Genomic DNA, 17,809 nt, shown 5'->3' with positions numbered 1-17,809 from the left:
CTATAAAATGTCTAATGTAAGTTACAAACAAAAATACAATAAAATGAAATGAAAATAAACAACTTATTGAAGATAAATATGATTAAATATTATATAATTAATAATCACCTATTGAGCTTAAACGTACTTTATCGTTCCTAAAAAACTGTCACATAGTAATTTTGATGGATTAAAAACGATTTAATAAATCTCAAATTAACACCTTCGACCTTATATTTAAGTTAAGTGCGATTGAAATTTTTTGACGAATAAATGATTAGTAAGAGTAATAAATAAATGAGATTTGAAGACTTTAATAATATTTATTACTCGTGGTATTTTTTTATCAATTATATTGAGACTTATATATTAGACCACTTGTATCGGGGTCAAGTGACGGGGTCACTTGCCCATGTGGACACCAAGAAACGCCTCCCTCCTCCCGTATCCTTGTGTCACTTTAGGCGTTTCTTAGGCGCCAGTTAGAAAGTGACTAAAAGAAACGTGTGTCACTTGTTTATTTTATCTTTTTATTAATTTAAAAATATTATTTTTATTATCTTTTAATACTTAACCTAATTATATTTTAATACATCATCACAATACTCCTAACTAACACTAAAAAGAAATACCACAACTACTCCACTAAAAAAAAAATACATCATACTCATCCAAAAAGTGTAAAAAGACAATTGACACGAGCAGGAAAAGCCTTAACCAATACAAGTGATCTTAAGGTAGATAAAAGAATTTGAGACGTAGGAAGTATAACATTACCTTCACTTTCTTTTATTCTTTCTGCATAATTTTAATTATTTAAATTTAAAATTAGGAGTAGGAGGCCTACAACAATGACAATTAACGTTGGTACATGTCATCGAAGATTAAAGCGACGGGTATATGTCACTTGTTTTGTGGTTTATCAGTTTAGGAGAGTTTACAACACAATGTTTTGCCCTGCTACGAATGGAAATATTTGTGGTGTCTTTTCATCACATCTTTTATTTTTTTATTGGATCCTTGATTCATTGATGCCATACCACCAATACTTAATTAGGAACTAATGTTAATTTCCAATCAAATGAGAATTTCAAGTTAACTCCACTTATTCATTGAGGTGACATTTTGACATTAAGACATCGTCTCTTGAGTAGGAAACGGTTAAACAACTTTCTTTCTTATAACATGATTTTTTTAGAGAGGTTTGCATGACTCTCACCTCATCAAAAATTTGATGAGGTGCCATTTAAGTGAACATATAACATAGCATTTAAGCGACAATTTTTTCCTCAATTTCAAGTCTTATTAAATCTTTTGGGGGCATTGATGATATGCGTGGTTGCGCATATGAATTGCGCTTACATATAGTGATATAGTGATTGCGCAATACTAAAAGTTGCACATAAATAAATTAGCGGGATAATTGAGGATTATAAGACGCTGTTAAAGTATAGATTAGGCCCGGCCCGTTAATGGGTTTAGTGGTACCGAGACGCGTGCGAGTGATCATCGGATGAGTGGAGGTAGAGGAAGATGTAGCCCCAACAGGAGGAAGCAGTGTCTCCGTGGAAGGTGCGGTGTCTCTAGCCTCAATTGGAGGAGGCTGTGTCTCCGTAGAAGAGTTGGTGGGAGGTGCGGTAGCGGTAGCCTCACGTGGAGGAGGCCGTGTCTCCATGGCTGAGTGTGTGGAAGGTGCGGTGGCGGTTGCCTCAGTGGGAGGAGGCTGTGTCTCCGGAGTTGTAGTAGGGATAGAAAAGGATCGAGAGAAGAGGCTCGTGGAGGATCAAGAAAGTCATAAGATGGTGGCTGAGTGGGTGTCATAGATCCAAAAGGGAAAGAAATCTCATCAAATGTGACATGGCAAAAGAGAATGATTTTGTTGGTGAAAAGGTCCAGACAGCGGTATCCCCGATGGTTGGAGGGGTACCCTAAGAAGATGCATGGTGTAGAACGAGGTTCAAGTTTGTGAGTGGTTGGACGGTGTGGGTAGCAGAGGCATCCAAAGACGCGTAGGATGGTGTAGTCGGGTTTGTGTTTGTACAGGCGTGAGTACGGGATTTCATGGTTAATTGCAGAGGATGGTAGAATGTTAAGGAGATAGGCTGCCATGTAGAGAGCTTCGGCCCAATAAGTGGGCGGAAGGTGAGCTTGGAAGAGAAGAGTGCGGACGAGGTTGTTTATTGTGCGAAGCATGCGTTCGAACTTCCCATTTTGTTGAGAAGTGTAGGGACAAGAGAATCGGAATTGGATGTCGTTAGATTGTAGAAGTTGATGAAAGACGATGTTATCGAATTCACCACCGTTGTCACATTTGAAGGCTTTTATTTCTTTTTTAAATTGAGTTCGAACAAAGGCACAGAAGTTTATAAATGTATTAAGTGTGTCAGATTTATTTCTTAACGGAAAAATCCATACATAGTGCGAATAATGATCAAGAAATATAATGTATTATTTGAAACCACCAATACTAGAAACATGGGAAGTCCATAAATCTGAATGAATAATATCAAAAGTAGCATTAACATGAGTACTAGAAAGAGAAAAAGGCAGTCGAACATGTTTGCCAAGCTGACACGCATGACAAAATAAAGGAGTCAACATTTTATTACAAATAATATCTTTATTGGAAACTAGTCTTCGAAGAACATCATGTCCGGGATGACCAAGACGCTGATGCCATGTAACGGGACTTGTGAGAAGAGCTTGCGAAGAGGTACCATCTGTAGCGACCCGACAAAATCGTCATTGACGGCGCCGTCTACTTAGGTCCCGTTACGTGGTCATAAGTCTTTAAAACAACGTTTGACCAAAGTATGTCGCATTCATTTCAATTATAAAGATGTTTCAAAGTTTACAAAGTAGTTCAAGTCTAAACATGATACAACGTTTTAAGTACAATTGAAACCCATGCGACACAAATTAAGTTAAGTCAAAAGACGCTCCACGTATGCATGTATACTCGACATCCAAGCAAGTATCAAAAATAATGTGCGGAAGCATGTATCACCTAGCGTTCAAGGACCTGAGAAAACATATAGAAAATTATCAACGAAAAACGTTGGTGAAATCATAGGTGTAATAGTAACGTTGTTTTTGAACCACAAGATTTACTATAGTTGATTATCCAAATCGTTTGTATTCCAAAAGTATGTTCGCGAGCACCCAATTATCAAGACTTAACTGTTTTGTACCCTGTTACGTAGTGTTAGAACATACACTATACTCGAAAATATATTTCATCCGCTAACGGTAGCGAACCGTCCGAATGAGGGCTCGTCAAGCCCAATGTGATCACATAACATAAGCACGTTTACACCCTGCAAGTGTAACTAATGATAATTGAATTGAGGCTTTTTGTTCTAACTCGCTGTGGAATGTTTGTTTTCGTACTTGTGTTCAAAGCATAAAAGTATGATACGTATATGTTTCTCATCCCATAGTTTAAAAGTAAAAGTTGTTGAAAAGGTGGGACTATGATCTCACCTTGAGTGCAAGCGTATAAAAGTACTTCAAAAGTAAACGTGTGCAAGAACGAATGCTAGTCTTGACCTAAACAAGTAGGTCATATCAATAACGGTAAACACGATTGGTCAAAGTGTTCAATTAGTCATATGGCTCGTTACGACTCGATTATTATAGCATGTGAGTCAAATTGTCAAGTTTCATGCAAGGTACAAGTATAAAAATCATGTTAGAATGATTGCATAGGTATTTGGTTAAGTTTGGACAAAAGTCAACTTTGGTCAAGTCAAAGTCAACGAAAAAGTCAACATGTTCGGGTCGGGTCCCGAACTATTTTTCTGAGGTTTTTAATCATATATGAGCATGTTAGAAAAAGTTTCATGTTAATCGGAGGCGCGTAGCATAGTTAGAATTAAAAACGAAAAAGTGAAACTTTAGACAGCCGGATTTGGAGCGCCGCTCCATGAATCTGTTCAGCAAGTCTGGCAGTTTTGAACACTTAAACGAATCCAACTTCAAACAACCATAACTTATCAATCGTAAACATTCAAAACACGTATCTTATATCGTTAGAAAGATAATTTAACAAGGAATACAAGTAAACACTTTTCATCAAACAAAAACATCATTTACAATAATCGAATTCTCGTCGATTGATCATTTAAAGCTCGTAATCAAGGTTTCAAGTTCGTAAAACGCATAAGATGATTCGGAAACTTACTACACACATATAATACACCGTTTCGTAGGTAATTACACATACAATACTACTAAATATTTACAAACAACATTCCAAGGCTTTTAATGCATCAAAAATCACATTCAAGGCTACCAAACCCTAACCAACAATCATAAAATCCTTAATCATGTTAATGAGGCTTTTCCAAGTCAACTTACATATCAAATTGAAGCTAGTGATGCTATTAACACATTTAATACATGCACTTTTAACATCTAACAACATATGATCCACCAAAACTCAAGATTAAGCACACCCAATTCAAGTTTAAGCTAGTTACATCAAAATGATAAGAATAAGCATACAAATCATATATTCATGTTAGACTTGAGCGATAGACACTAATTAACACTTCTATAAGTTAAAAACATTAAGAACACAAAATCTAGTGTTTTTAAAAAAGTACCCAAATGCAATAAAGTTGGTATGGATTTGAAGAAGAAGATGCAAGGATTCCAAATATGTAATTTGTTTGAATTGATGCTTGCTAGATCTTGAATAGATGATGAATCTTGTTGAGTGAGTTGAGAGAAAATGGAAGTATCAAAAGTTAGAAAAGGAAGGTGAATGGATGAGTGGATGAGAAGGGTTTGACTAGTTGACCTAGTCAAACCTTTTGTCCTTTGGCAAGTTTAGTCCCTCAAGTTTCAAAGCGGGTGCGTGAATTACCTAAACGAGATAATTTAAAACGCGTTTTAACGGAAGATGTTATAATCATATAATGGACTTTAAATAATTAAACGGAAAGTAAACGAAAAAAGGCGGGATGTTACATTACCTACTCCTTAAAATAAATTTCGTCCCGAAATTTAAGTAGGCGTAGTAGTCGTTGTTTCTTCCTCGGGATCTTGCGTTTCCGAATCCACGAATAAATGAGGGTATTTCTTTTGCATTTGATCTTGCCTTTTCCAAGTAAACTCGGGTTCCCTTTTGGCATTCCAACAGACCTTAACGATCGGAATTATACTTTGTTTTAGCGTCTTGGCGGAGGTGTCCACAATTTCAACCGGTTCTTCCACAAAATGAAGTTTGTCATCAATAGTAAGTTCCTCAAGAGGGATGACTAGTTCGCGTTCGGCAAAACACTTCTTCAAGTTCGATACATGGAAAGTAGGATGAACGGAGCTCAATTGAGGCAGAAGGTCTAAACGATAAGCAACGATTCCAACACGCTCCAAGATTTCGAAAGGACCAATATACCGCTGATTTAGCTTCCCGCGTTTACCGAAATGGATTACACCTTTTCAAGGTGCGACTTTTAACATCACACGATCTCTGACTTGGAATTCGAGGTCGTTGCGTCTTTTGTCGGTATAGCTCTTTTGACGACTTCGGGCCGTCCTAAGCCTATCTCGGATTTGAACGACCTTCTCGGTTGTTTCATGAATGAGTTCGGGTCCGGTGATTTGTGTGTCGCCTACTTCGGCTCAACAAAGAGGAGAACGACATTTTCGGCCATATAACGCTTCGAATGGTGCGGCGTTGATACTCGCATGATAACTATTGTTGTAGGAGAATTCGACGAGAGGCAAGTGCTTGTCCCAAGCTTTTCCAAAATCGATAACGCAAGCTTTTAGCATGTCTTCCAAGGTTTGAATTGTGCGTTTGCTTTGTCCGTCGGTTTGTGGATGATATGCGGTGCTCATGTCTAAACGCGTTCCCAATGCTTCTTGTAAAGCACGCCAAAATCTAGAAACCAAACGGCCATCTCGGTTAGAAATAATCGATAAAGGCACACCGTGACGGGCTACGATCTCTTTAATGTAAAGTTGTGCAAGTCTTTCCATGTTGTCGGTTTCCTTCATGGCTAAGAAGTGCGCGGATTTGGTGAGACGGTCAACAATAACCCAAATAGTATCATAACCGCCCACCGTCTTTGGTAGTTTAGTGATAAAATCCATCGTTATCCTTTCCCACTTCCATTGCGGGATTTTGGGTTGTTGAAGTAGTCCGGATGGTCTTTGATGTTCGGCTTTGACTTTGGAGCAAGTTAGGCATTTTTCAACATAAGTAGCGACGTCCCTTTTAATGTTCGGCCACCAATATTGTTCCTTGAGGTCGTGGTACATCTTATTGGCACCGGGGTGAATCGAATATCTTGACTTATGGGCTTCATCTAAAATAAGGCTTCGTAGGTCCCCATAACTAGGTACCCAAATTCTTCCGGTGAAATATCGGAGTCCGGTTTCTTTAACTTCGAATCGAGAGGTGAGGACGTTCAAGTGTTCGAGAGAGATGTTTTCATCCTTGAGAGCCTCTCTTGAGCTACACGAATTTGACTATTGAGGTTGGTGTGAATGGTGATGTTTAAAGCTCGGACACGAAGAGGCACCGCTCTTTCCTTTCGACTTAAAGCATCGGCTACTACGTTTGCCTTCCCAGGATGGTAACGAAGCTCGCAATCGTAATCGTTCAAAGTTTCAATCCACCGTCGTTGTCTCATGTTTAGTTGTTTTTGATCGAAGATGTATTGAACGCTTTTGTGGTCAGTGAAGATAGTACTCTTGGTTCCATAAAGATTGTATCTCCACATTTTGAGTGCAAAGACAATGGCTCCGAGTTTGAGATCATGTGTCGTGTAGTTCCGTTCATGAATTTTTAGTTGTCGAGAGGCATAATCAATGACTTTCTTTCGTTGCATCAATACACACCCAAAACCATGTTTAGAGGCATCGTAATATACCACAAAATCATCATTACCTTTCAGGAAGTGACAAGATAGGAGCGGTGGTTAGCTTTGTCTTTAAGACTTAAAACATGGATTCTTGCTCCGTCGCCCAAATAAATTTCTTTCCCCTGTGAGTTAACGCGGTTAGAGGACGTGCAACCAAAGAGAAGTTTTCGATGAATCTACGATAGTACCCGGCGAGACCCAAGAATTGAGAATGTGAGTAGGAGTAGTAGGAGTCTCCCATTTGCTAATGGCTTCGATTTTTGAGGGATCGACCTTAATACCTTGATCGCTTACAACATGACCAAGAAATTGAACTTCCTTCAACCAAAATTCACACTTGGAGAATTTGGCATAGAGTCGTTCTTGTCTCAACAGTTCGAGCATGAGTCGAAGGTGTTGTTCGTGTTCTTCTTCGCTTTTTGAATAGACCAAGATGTCATCGATGAACACAATAACGAATTTATCGAGATACGGTTTGCACACGCGGTTAATAAGGTCCATGAACACTGCCGGTGCATTAGTGAGACCAAATGGCATTACAAGAAATTCATAACTACCATAACGAGTCCGGAAAGCAGTTTTGGAGACATCTTCCCCCTTAACCCTTAATTGATGATAACCCGAGCGGTGATCGATTTTCGAATATACACGAGATCCTTGTAATTGATCAAAGAGGTCATCGATGTGTGGAAGAGGATATCGGTTCTTAACCGTCAATTTGTTTAGTTCACGATAGTCGATACACATTCGTAGGGATCCATCTTTCTTCTTAACGAATAAAATCGGAGCGCCCCATGGTGAATGGCTAGGTTGGATAAAACCACGGTCAAGTAGTTCTTGAATTTGACTTTGCAATTCTTGCATTTCGGATGGAGCAAGTCTATACGGTGCACGTGCTACGGGTGCGGCTCCCGGAATAAGATCGATTTGGAATTCAACTGGTCGATGAGGTGGAAGTCCCGGCAATTCGTCGGGAAATACATCGGAAAAGTCACTAACAATTGGCACATCATCGATATGCTTCTCGTCAGTTTCAACTTTCTTAACGTGGGCTAGAATCGCGAAACAACCTTTACGAAGGTACTTTTCAACTTTAAGGCACGAGACGAGGTTGAGTCCGGTGCAACTCTTATCGCCATAGACAATCAAGGGTTCACCATTCTCGATAGGAATTTGAATCGCTTTAAGATCGCAAAGAATGTGAGATTTCATTTTGGCTAGCCAATCCATACCAATGATTACATCAAAGCTCCCTAGTTCTATAGGTATCAAGTCAATTTCAAACTCTTTACCCATTAAGTTTAACGTACACCCCCGGTAAAATTCGACGGCACTCAATAGTTTCCCGTTGGCCACTTCAATGGTATAAGTAGTATCTAGTGGGAGTGGTGGAGTGCTAAAAGAATGAGTCAAAGTCTTGGTTACAAAACTCTTATCAGCACCCGAATTGAATAAACAAGAGACATAAGAATCGTTGAGAAGAAACGTACCCGTGACTAGTTCATTGTCATCCCGGGCTTCCTCGGTGTTGATGTTGAAAGCTCGATCGCGTGTATTGGGGTTAGCTTTCTTCTTTAGGCACACATTCCTATAATGACCCGGTTGGCCACATTCAAAACAAACACCCGGTCTTGGTGCATTTGGCCCCTTTTGAGCAACGGGAGCGGCGTTTCTACAATCGTTGGCCACATGGCCACTCCTTTGACATTTGTTGCAAAATGGCTTGCCACATTCACCATAATGATGTTTGTAGCACTTGTTGCAAAATGTTTTATTCCCGACATAACCTTTCTTGTCGTCGAAGGTGAAAGACTTTTTGGTGAAGGTGTTGTTGTGGTAGTTGCTTGATGGAGTGGCTTCCCATTTTCTTTTGTTGCCACCCGATTTATCCTCGGCCTTAGGTGCCGGTACTACGATTTCGTCCACCGTTTCTATCAATTTGCAGGCGATATTCAAAGCTTCTTGATGATTAGTGGGTTTGGATGACATTACTCCGTGTTTGATGCTCTTTGGATGACCATCCATGTAAAGTTCAACCCTTGAAGACTCGGGGTTCCCAAGGTTTGGCCACATCAAGGCTAATTCAGAAAATTGTTGATTGTAAGCCTTGAGATCGTTTCCGACCGCTTTTAGAGTTCTTAGCTCTTGTTCGAGCTTTCGGGTTTCTTCACGAGGGAAATATTCGATGATCATCTTTTCCCTTAAATCGGCCCAAGAGAGGGCGTGGGCTTCATCGGTACCCACCGATTGCACATAGGTGTTCCACCAAGTGAGAGCGACACCGGCAAAAGTGTGAGTGGAGTACTTGACCTTGTCTTGGTCCCGACAACCGCTTATGCTAAAGACGGCTTCCGTTTGCTCAAACCATCGGGTGAGCACAACAGGTCCCCCGGTTCCATCGAAGGTGTGAGGTTTGCATCCCATTAAAGCTTTATAGGAGCATCCCTCGTTTCAATTACCGGCTCCATTGTTGTTGTTGTTGTTGTTGTGGTTGTTGTTATTGTTATTGTTGGATGAGTGACCGGCCATGGCCGCGTCCACGGCGGTGGATATCATGCGTTGAAGAGCTTGTTCGGGAGTTTCGTTGCGTGGTACACGACGAGGAGGCATTGTTCCTTCAAAACACAAGAATATCGTTGATTAGTATTCTTAATAATACTAATCGTGATATGGAATGAGGATAAAGAGAAAATTTTTCCTTGACTCGCCTTAAATTCTTTATGTCATAATGTCGGAACGTTCACATGAGTCACCGTAATATAATCCCGGAAATTATATTACCCTAATTCATATGTGCATTCGAAATTATTTCACTAAGTCAAGGTGGCGTGTCAATCGAATTAAACAACGTAAGATTAAGATGAAATAAAAGTTAGATATGAATCGAAGAGTCCGAGTATAAATGCACAAGTAGTCAAGTAATTCCTATTTCAAGTCTATATGCCGGTTGTAGTCTAGACTCACTAATGTACCCTATGACTCGGGGTTGACACCAATGAACTCTAAATCCCTACAACCAACGCTCTGATACCATCTGTACCGACCCGAAAAAATCGTCATTGACGCCGCCGTCTACTTAGGTCCCGTTACGTGGTCATAATTCTTTAAAACAACGTTTGACCAAAGTATGTCACATTCATTTCAATTATAAAGATGTTTCAAAGTTTACAAAGTAGTTCAAGTCTAAACATGTTACAACGTTTTAAGTACAATTGAAACCCATGCGACACAAATTAAGTTAAGTCAAAAGACGCTCCACGTATGCATGTATATTCGACATCCAAGCAAGTATCAAAAATAATGTGCGGAAGCATGTATCACCTAGCGTTCAAGGACCTGAGAAAACATATAGAAAATTGTCAACGAAAAACGTTGGTGAAATCATAGGTGTAATAGTAACGTTTTTTTTGAACCACAAGATTTACTATAGTTGATTATCCAAATCGTTCTTATTCCAAAAGTATGTTCGCGAGCACCCAATTATCAAGACTTAACTGTTTTGTACCCTGTTACGTAGTGTTAGAACATACACTATACTCGAAAATATATTTCATCCGCTAACGGTAGCGAACCGTCCGAATGAGGGCTCGTCAAGCCCAATGTGATCACATAACATAAGTTCACGTTTACACCCTGCAAGTGTAACTAATGATAATTGAATTGAGGCTTTTTGTTCTAACTCGATGTGGAATGTTTGTTTTCGTACTTGTGTTCAAAGCATAAAAGTATGATACGTATATGTTTCTCATCCCATAGTTTAAAAGTAAAAGTTGTTGAAAAGGTGGGACTATGATCTCACCTTGAGTGCAAGCGTATAAAAGTACTTCACAAGTAAACGTGTGCAAGAACGGATGCTAGTCTTGACCTAAACAAGTAGGTCGTATCAATAACGGTAAACACGACTGGTCAAAGTGTTCAATTAGTCTTATCGCTCGTTACGACTCGATTATTATAGCATGTGAATCAAATTGTTAAGTTTCATGCAAGGTACAGGTATAAAAGCATGTTAGAATGATTGCATAAGTATTTGGTTAAGTTTGGAAAAAAGTCAACTTTGGTCAAGTCAAAGTCAACGAAAAAGTCAACACGTTCGGGTCGGGTCCCGAACTATTTTTTTGAGGTTTTTAATCATATATGAGCATGTTAGAACAAGTTTCATGTTAATCGGAGATGCGTAGCATAATTAGAATTAAACGAAAAAGTGAAACTTTGGACAGTCGGGTTTGGAGCGCCGCTCCAGGTATTGGAGCGCCGCTCCATGTATCTGTTCAGCAAGTCTGGCAGTTTTGAACACTTAAACGAATCCAACTTCAAACAACCATAACTTATGAACCGTAAACATTCAAAACACATATCTTATATCGTTGGAAAGGTAATTTAACAAGGAATACAACTAAACACTTTTCATCAAACAAAAACATCATTTACAATAATCAAATTCTCGTCGATTGATCATTTAAAGCTCGTTATCAAGGTTTCAAGTTCGTAAAACGCATAAGATGATTCGGGAACTTACTACACACATATAATACACCATTTCGTAGGTAATTACACATACAATACTACTAAATATTTACAAACAACATTGCAAGGCTTTTAATGCATCAAAAATCACATTCAAGGCTACCAAACCCTAACCAACAATCATAAAATCCTTAATCATGTTAATGAGGCTTTTCCAAGTCAACTTACATATCAAATTGAAGCTAGTGATGCTAGTAACACATTTAATACATGCACTTTTAACATCTAACAACATATGATCCACTAAAACTCAAGATTAAGCACACCCAATTCAAGTTTAAGCTAGTTACATCAAAATGATAAGAACAAGCATACAAATCATATATTCATGTTAGACTTGAGCCATAGACACTAATTAACACTTCTATAAGTTAAAAACATTAAGAACACAAAATCTAGTGTTTTTAGAAAATTACCCAAATGCAATAAAGTTGGTATGGATTTGAAGAGGAAGATGCAAGGATTCCAAATATGTAATTTGTTTGAATTGATGCTTGCTAGATCTTGAATAGATGATGAATCTTGTTGAGTGAGTTGAGAGAAAATGGAAGTATTAAAAGTTAGAAAAGGGAGGTGAATGGATGAGTGGAGGAGAAGGGTTTGACTAGTTGACCTAGTCAAACCTTTTATCCTTTGGCAAGTTTAGTCCCTCAAGTTTCAAAGCGGGTGCGTGAATTACCTAAACGAGATAATTTAAAACGCGTTTTAACGGAAGATGTTATAATCATATAACGGACTTTAAATAATTAAACGGAAAGTAAACAGAAAAAGGCGGGATGTTACAGTAGTGGTAGGTGATGTCAGTGGGTAAAGGTCCCCGGTGCGATCACATCGGAGAAGGAGATGATGCGTCAGGTAATCCTTCACAGAAAAACCAAAATGATCAAATTCAACAGAAACAATATTATCTCGAGTAAATTGACGTACAGATATGAGATTTTTAATGATATTGGGAGTTACAAGGACATTGTTTAGGTGTAAGGGTCGGTGGGTGGTAGGTAACAAGCTATGGCCAGTGTTGGTTACGAGAATGGTGTTTCCGTTGCCAACAGCGACACATGAATATTTACAATTATTAAAAACAGTACTAAGGTTATTAAACAGGAGGTAAGATGAGAGGACGCAGGTGTATCCATATGCTACCCGGCAGCACCATAGTCCTGAAGTGTAAGACCCTGTTTCCTTTTCAGTTATATGGGACGCCGTCCAATTTGGGGGACACCGTCCAGTAGTGAAGTGTGGGACGCCGTCCAAGTTTTTGGACGCCGTCCAAATGGTCTGACGGGCCAGCTGTGTAGTTTTTAGATTTTAAAAGGGGTATGTTGGTCTTTTCACTTAGTGGCCGGTTTTAAGCCACAAATGGGCAAGGTTGAGCTCATTCAACCTTATCTTCACCAACACAAATACTCTCAACCATATCTAGAGAGAGAGTGTGGTTGATTTGGAGAAGAAGGAGTCGGATTCTAGTGCGTCTAGGTGTTACAATTGTGGTGTGAGTAGTCACAAGTCTTGGGAATGTTCGGTGCCAAAGGGTGATGGCACGGTGTGCTTCAATTGCCAAGAAGAAGGACATCGTAAGTCGGAGTGTCCTGAGTTAGCGGGGACGGGTGCGGCAAGGTGAAACGACCCGACCCAATCTATAGGGACGAATACAATAACATATGATTACATCGCGAGGCATTTGACCTCTATATGATACGTTTTATAAACATTGCATTCTTTTGAAAAGATATACCATAAATGAATATTTAAAATTCAATGTTTTCGACATCTGATGATTTCTACATATAGACAATCACCGTAAATAACAGTTTACAAGAATACTTCCATTGACAATGCAGTCAAAATAAATACACGGTGATGATTTTGTGAATGCAATGCTTCCTCGAATAAAACATGTATGACTCCATGCACATGGTTTCTCAAACATATATTCAAACAGCGGAAGACTTCTAGGAACCTGAGAATAAACATGCTTTAAACGTCAACATAAAGTTGGTGAGATATAGGTTTAATGCTAGCAGCATTATAAATATAGACCACAAGATTTCATATACATAAACGTTTTAATAAAAATATTCTAAGTGGTTGAGCACTTGATAACCATACTTAACATTTAATCAACGTCACATATTCCCTTTATTATGAAATCTCACTACACTGTACCAAGTGTAGTCACCAAAACGAAGTACTGTGCAACCGTTGAATACTGGTCGTCCAGTCCGGTTGGGGTTGTCAGGCTCGATAGATCTATCAACAGGATTCGCGTTTACAATTCCACATGTAATTAGTAGTTACCAAGCTACAGGGAAGTATGCCAGTGGTACAACTCAACGTAGAATATATATTTTTAATCACTTGTGTCCATAACGTAAATCATAAAATGCATGTATTCTCATCCCGAAATATTTAGAGTTTAAAAGTGGGACTATATACTCACTTTTGCCTTGAAGGTATTTAACTCGACTTGGTCTTCGATAGATATCACGAACCTAACCATATATATAATATATCAACATATTTTCTTTTCAATTAATCGTTACATATATACTTATAATACTTTTAATATTTTCTTAGTCCGTAGTTAGCAGTCCGATATTAGTGGTCCACAATTAGTTGCTCAATAAAATAAATAAATAAAGACCCCATCGTATTCGTATTGATCAGAATTAATCTCGACCCATGGTACCATGTTGTCAAATGACGTGTTGCGTACATAAAGTACCGTGTTGTCAAATGACGTGTTGCGTACAATCATGAGGTCTTATGATTAATCTTCTCGTGTTGTTTACGGGTGGTCCTGAAATATGTAAAATTAAATCATAAGTAATTATATATAAAATATCATATTAATTAGAAAAGATATGATTAATTTACTTTATCTCCAAATATTTTCGTAGCTAAACTAGCTTCGGATACCCAATCTTGTTTTAGTCGTAGTTTCTTCATTACAACTCCGTTTTTGTTGGTTCAACTTGACACTTCCTTGGATCGAGTCAAATTTTAAGAATATGAACTGAAAATACCTTAGTTTGTATTCGAAATCATAGGTTATAGGTCAAACTTTGATAAAACTTATGAAAGTGATCATTTCCGTTGTAAAAACAACATCTAGATGATCATTTTTACAAAAATACTTACACTTTGAGTTACACCATGAAATTTTTATATATTAACATATTCATAAGAAATATCATTTTTCCAGAATATAAACTTCCAATTCAAAGTTCAAGATGGTTTTTAATTATCCAACCCAAAACAGCCCCCGGTTGCACTCCGACGACGTAGATTCAGTTTTTAAGGTGTTCTTTGTAAAACCAAGTTATATCTTGTTAAGTTAGCATATCATTATGATATATTACAGGTCTTGAAGTGTTTTAAAAGTTAAGTTAGAAGGATCTATTTAGTTTGCAAACAAGTTTGAAATCATTCAAACTATGTTCTTGTTGTTAAAATTTTACAACATAAAATAAGATAGCTATATAATTATGAATCGAACAAGATTATGAACAAGGTTACTACCTCAAGTTACTTGGACAAAGTTACTGTAAGAGATAAGAAAAAATCTTGGAATCAAAGAGTGGTGGAGTTAGATCAAAAGGTGGAAGTATACTTCTTCAAATGGGTGGTTATTTTGATATGTTCTTGAAAGAGTTTTCTTATGGTGTTTAAGGCTTGTAATTGAAGCTAAATGATGGGGAAAATGCTTGGAGATGATCAAGTATGAAGTTAGGAGTATTTTGAGAGAGAAATGAGGGTGTAGGTATGAGAAAATGGAGTGAAGAAATGGTGTTCATTCATAAAAACGTTTTTAGTTTATAAAGAAAGAAAAGGATTCCTAATTTTGTTTTCTTACTAATAATTCATGCTACTTGACAAATCCTAGTTACCTCATATCTAGGGCAGTAATAATGTTGATTAGGATGTTGATTTGATGTGTATATACCAATAGTAAATACATATAGAAGCTGGGTATGATACGGGTACATATACCCTAGATATACATATAGAAATCTTGAGGAAACGGAATGAGAATTCAAATATAGCTATCTTTTGTGAATATACTTATATTGTTTTATGTATTTAAGTCCTTAAAAAGTGATTAAATACATTATATATACGATACATGTATAAGCATTATAGGTTATAAGTATATATATCAAAGAATGTTACGTATAGTTATCGTTTTGAAAACTTAATTCAGTAGTTTCAAAATATACTTATAACTCATTGTCATTAGTACACAATGAGATGTTAAACCATCCTTAGATCATATTAAATATATATAAATACATATATATATACACAAACGTATAATTATCGTATGTTATATAGTTCGTGATATCATCGGTCAAATTGGACGGTCAAACGTTGTGTAAAACTCTTTTCAAAAACACAAGTCACAAAAATTTGGATTGCTTATCATGTTGGTAAGGTTTAATTTATGTAAATATTAATCTCATAAGTATAAAACGATTGGAAAAATCCGGGTCGTTACAGTACCTACCCGTTAAATAAATTTCGTCCCGAAATTTGAATGGGATGGTCATGGCTGACAATAAGTATGTTTTCATGACGTATACGAGTTGGAAATTAGAGTTTTATTATCATCAAGTAATATTGATAAAGCAATTTGATTTTTGTGAAGAGTACGAGTGAGGCTATCACCAAAGGGTGAAATGAGTAGGTATAGATTCGTCATATCTTTTGACGTAGATAGGATTGATTTCCAAGTTCAAGAGATTTGGAGCAAAATCTTCATAATGAGATTTGATTCTTCAATAATCAAGGAAATTAGAATCCGCTTTAAATGCGATCATCTATTTTGATTGCTCTGTCGGATCTTTTACTATAAATCCACCTCCCTTCATTTCCTTACAACTCATACCTTCTATTATTCCTCCCTCAATTCATACTTTAAAACATTTATCAGTATGCTTCATCCAATACTGATCCTGGATATACTCTTAACTTTCATCTCTGTCATTCTTCTTTTTCATCTACCTCCAGAGGATTTTATTTATTTCTACTATTACCTTGGGGTTATAGTATTGTTAATTCTCCCGTGCCTTTACGTTGCAATACGTATTGATATACACGGTTTGTAATTTATTTGTTGCTGTCGAGCTTTATATTTTCTTTTATATTCAACAGTTCCATACTTCTATTTCCTCTACCCGACTTCGAGTCAAGCGAATAATGGTCCGGAATTCGTAGGTATGGATTTTGAAATAAACATAGTTAATGTTCTAAGAAGGAAATAGTAATTGCACGATCTTGATTTGGTAAGTTACCAGAATGTCCGAAAAGATAGAATTATCAAGGAGATATGTTCTTAATATGTTTGGAGATTGGGTAGAATGTAAGAGTTGTGTAACATGGCACATGATGACGTTATGATCTGTGAATCATTATGTTCCATTTAGAAACTCAGCATGAATTACTATAATATAATCACGTTGATCAAGTGTCATTATATTATACTAATTCATGCTTCAGTTTCCAACACTACTTCAAAACATTCATATTTTAAACTCGAATTTTTCAGAATTTAGAAACTAACACAGTTTCTTTTATGTTGTAACGCAAATATTGTGAAGAGATAAATGATTTTTGATGAGGATAGTTGGGAATATATCTTCAAGAATATCAGAGATATTTATAATGAAAAATACGATGATATCTTAGAATATCTAAGATCAGGGAATGACGCGGAAAATCTGTCTGTGAAGGTTTAGAATAAGGAGTAAGGTTCTTACTAACGGTTTCAGCAGACACTGAATCATTTGAATCCTTTGAAGGTAGATTTCGTCATTGTGATTTGTTCACGACCTCCTTTATACTTTGCTCAATCCGTTTTCCAGTACCAAATTTTTGGTTCGAGCTTTCCAATCTATTATTCTTTATTGTCAAACTTCTGACCGTAATTGTTGTCTACTGTCTTTACCACTTTATCAGTCTTTTCCAAAACTTAATAGCACTAATTCGTAGACTGGAGCATTTTTCAGAAACTTCACATTTGAAATATGTAATTCTTGGGGATAGACGTTGTATATATATATATATATATAACTGCCGAAATAGAAATGCTGCGAGATTTCAATATACCAATTGTTGATTCCGCCAAAGGGGTAACGAGTTGCTGGTACATCTGCTGATAATGTCGTGTAATATAAAAGGTTCTCTGGTAACAAAAGGGTAATCGTATGTATTACAGGTTATAATAAGGCTACTTCGAATGGAAAGTCGAGGTTGACTTGCTGAAACTCTGACAAAATTTGCTATTTTGAAAAGGAATCGCAAAGTTATTTTTGCTAATAAATGCTAAAAGATTTAACGCGGATACGTGTTAAATTATGTCCTTGGTTTCGAGAGCTTTTCAGGTGCAAGACTGCGGGTAATGTGTGGTTGGATCATCATCTCGATTGTCC

This window comes from Rutidosis leptorrhynchoides, chromosome 3 (assembly GCF_046630445.1).
Source record: "Rutidosis leptorrhynchoides isolate AG116_Rl617_1_P2 chromosome 3, CSIRO_AGI_Rlap_v1, whole genome shotgun sequence".
NCBI lineage: Eukaryota > Viridiplantae > Streptophyta > Magnoliopsida > Asterales > Asteraceae > Rutidosis > Rutidosis leptorrhynchoides.
The sequence above is the reverse complement of the archived record's forward strand: the minus strand, read 5'-3'. Positions refer to the sequence as shown.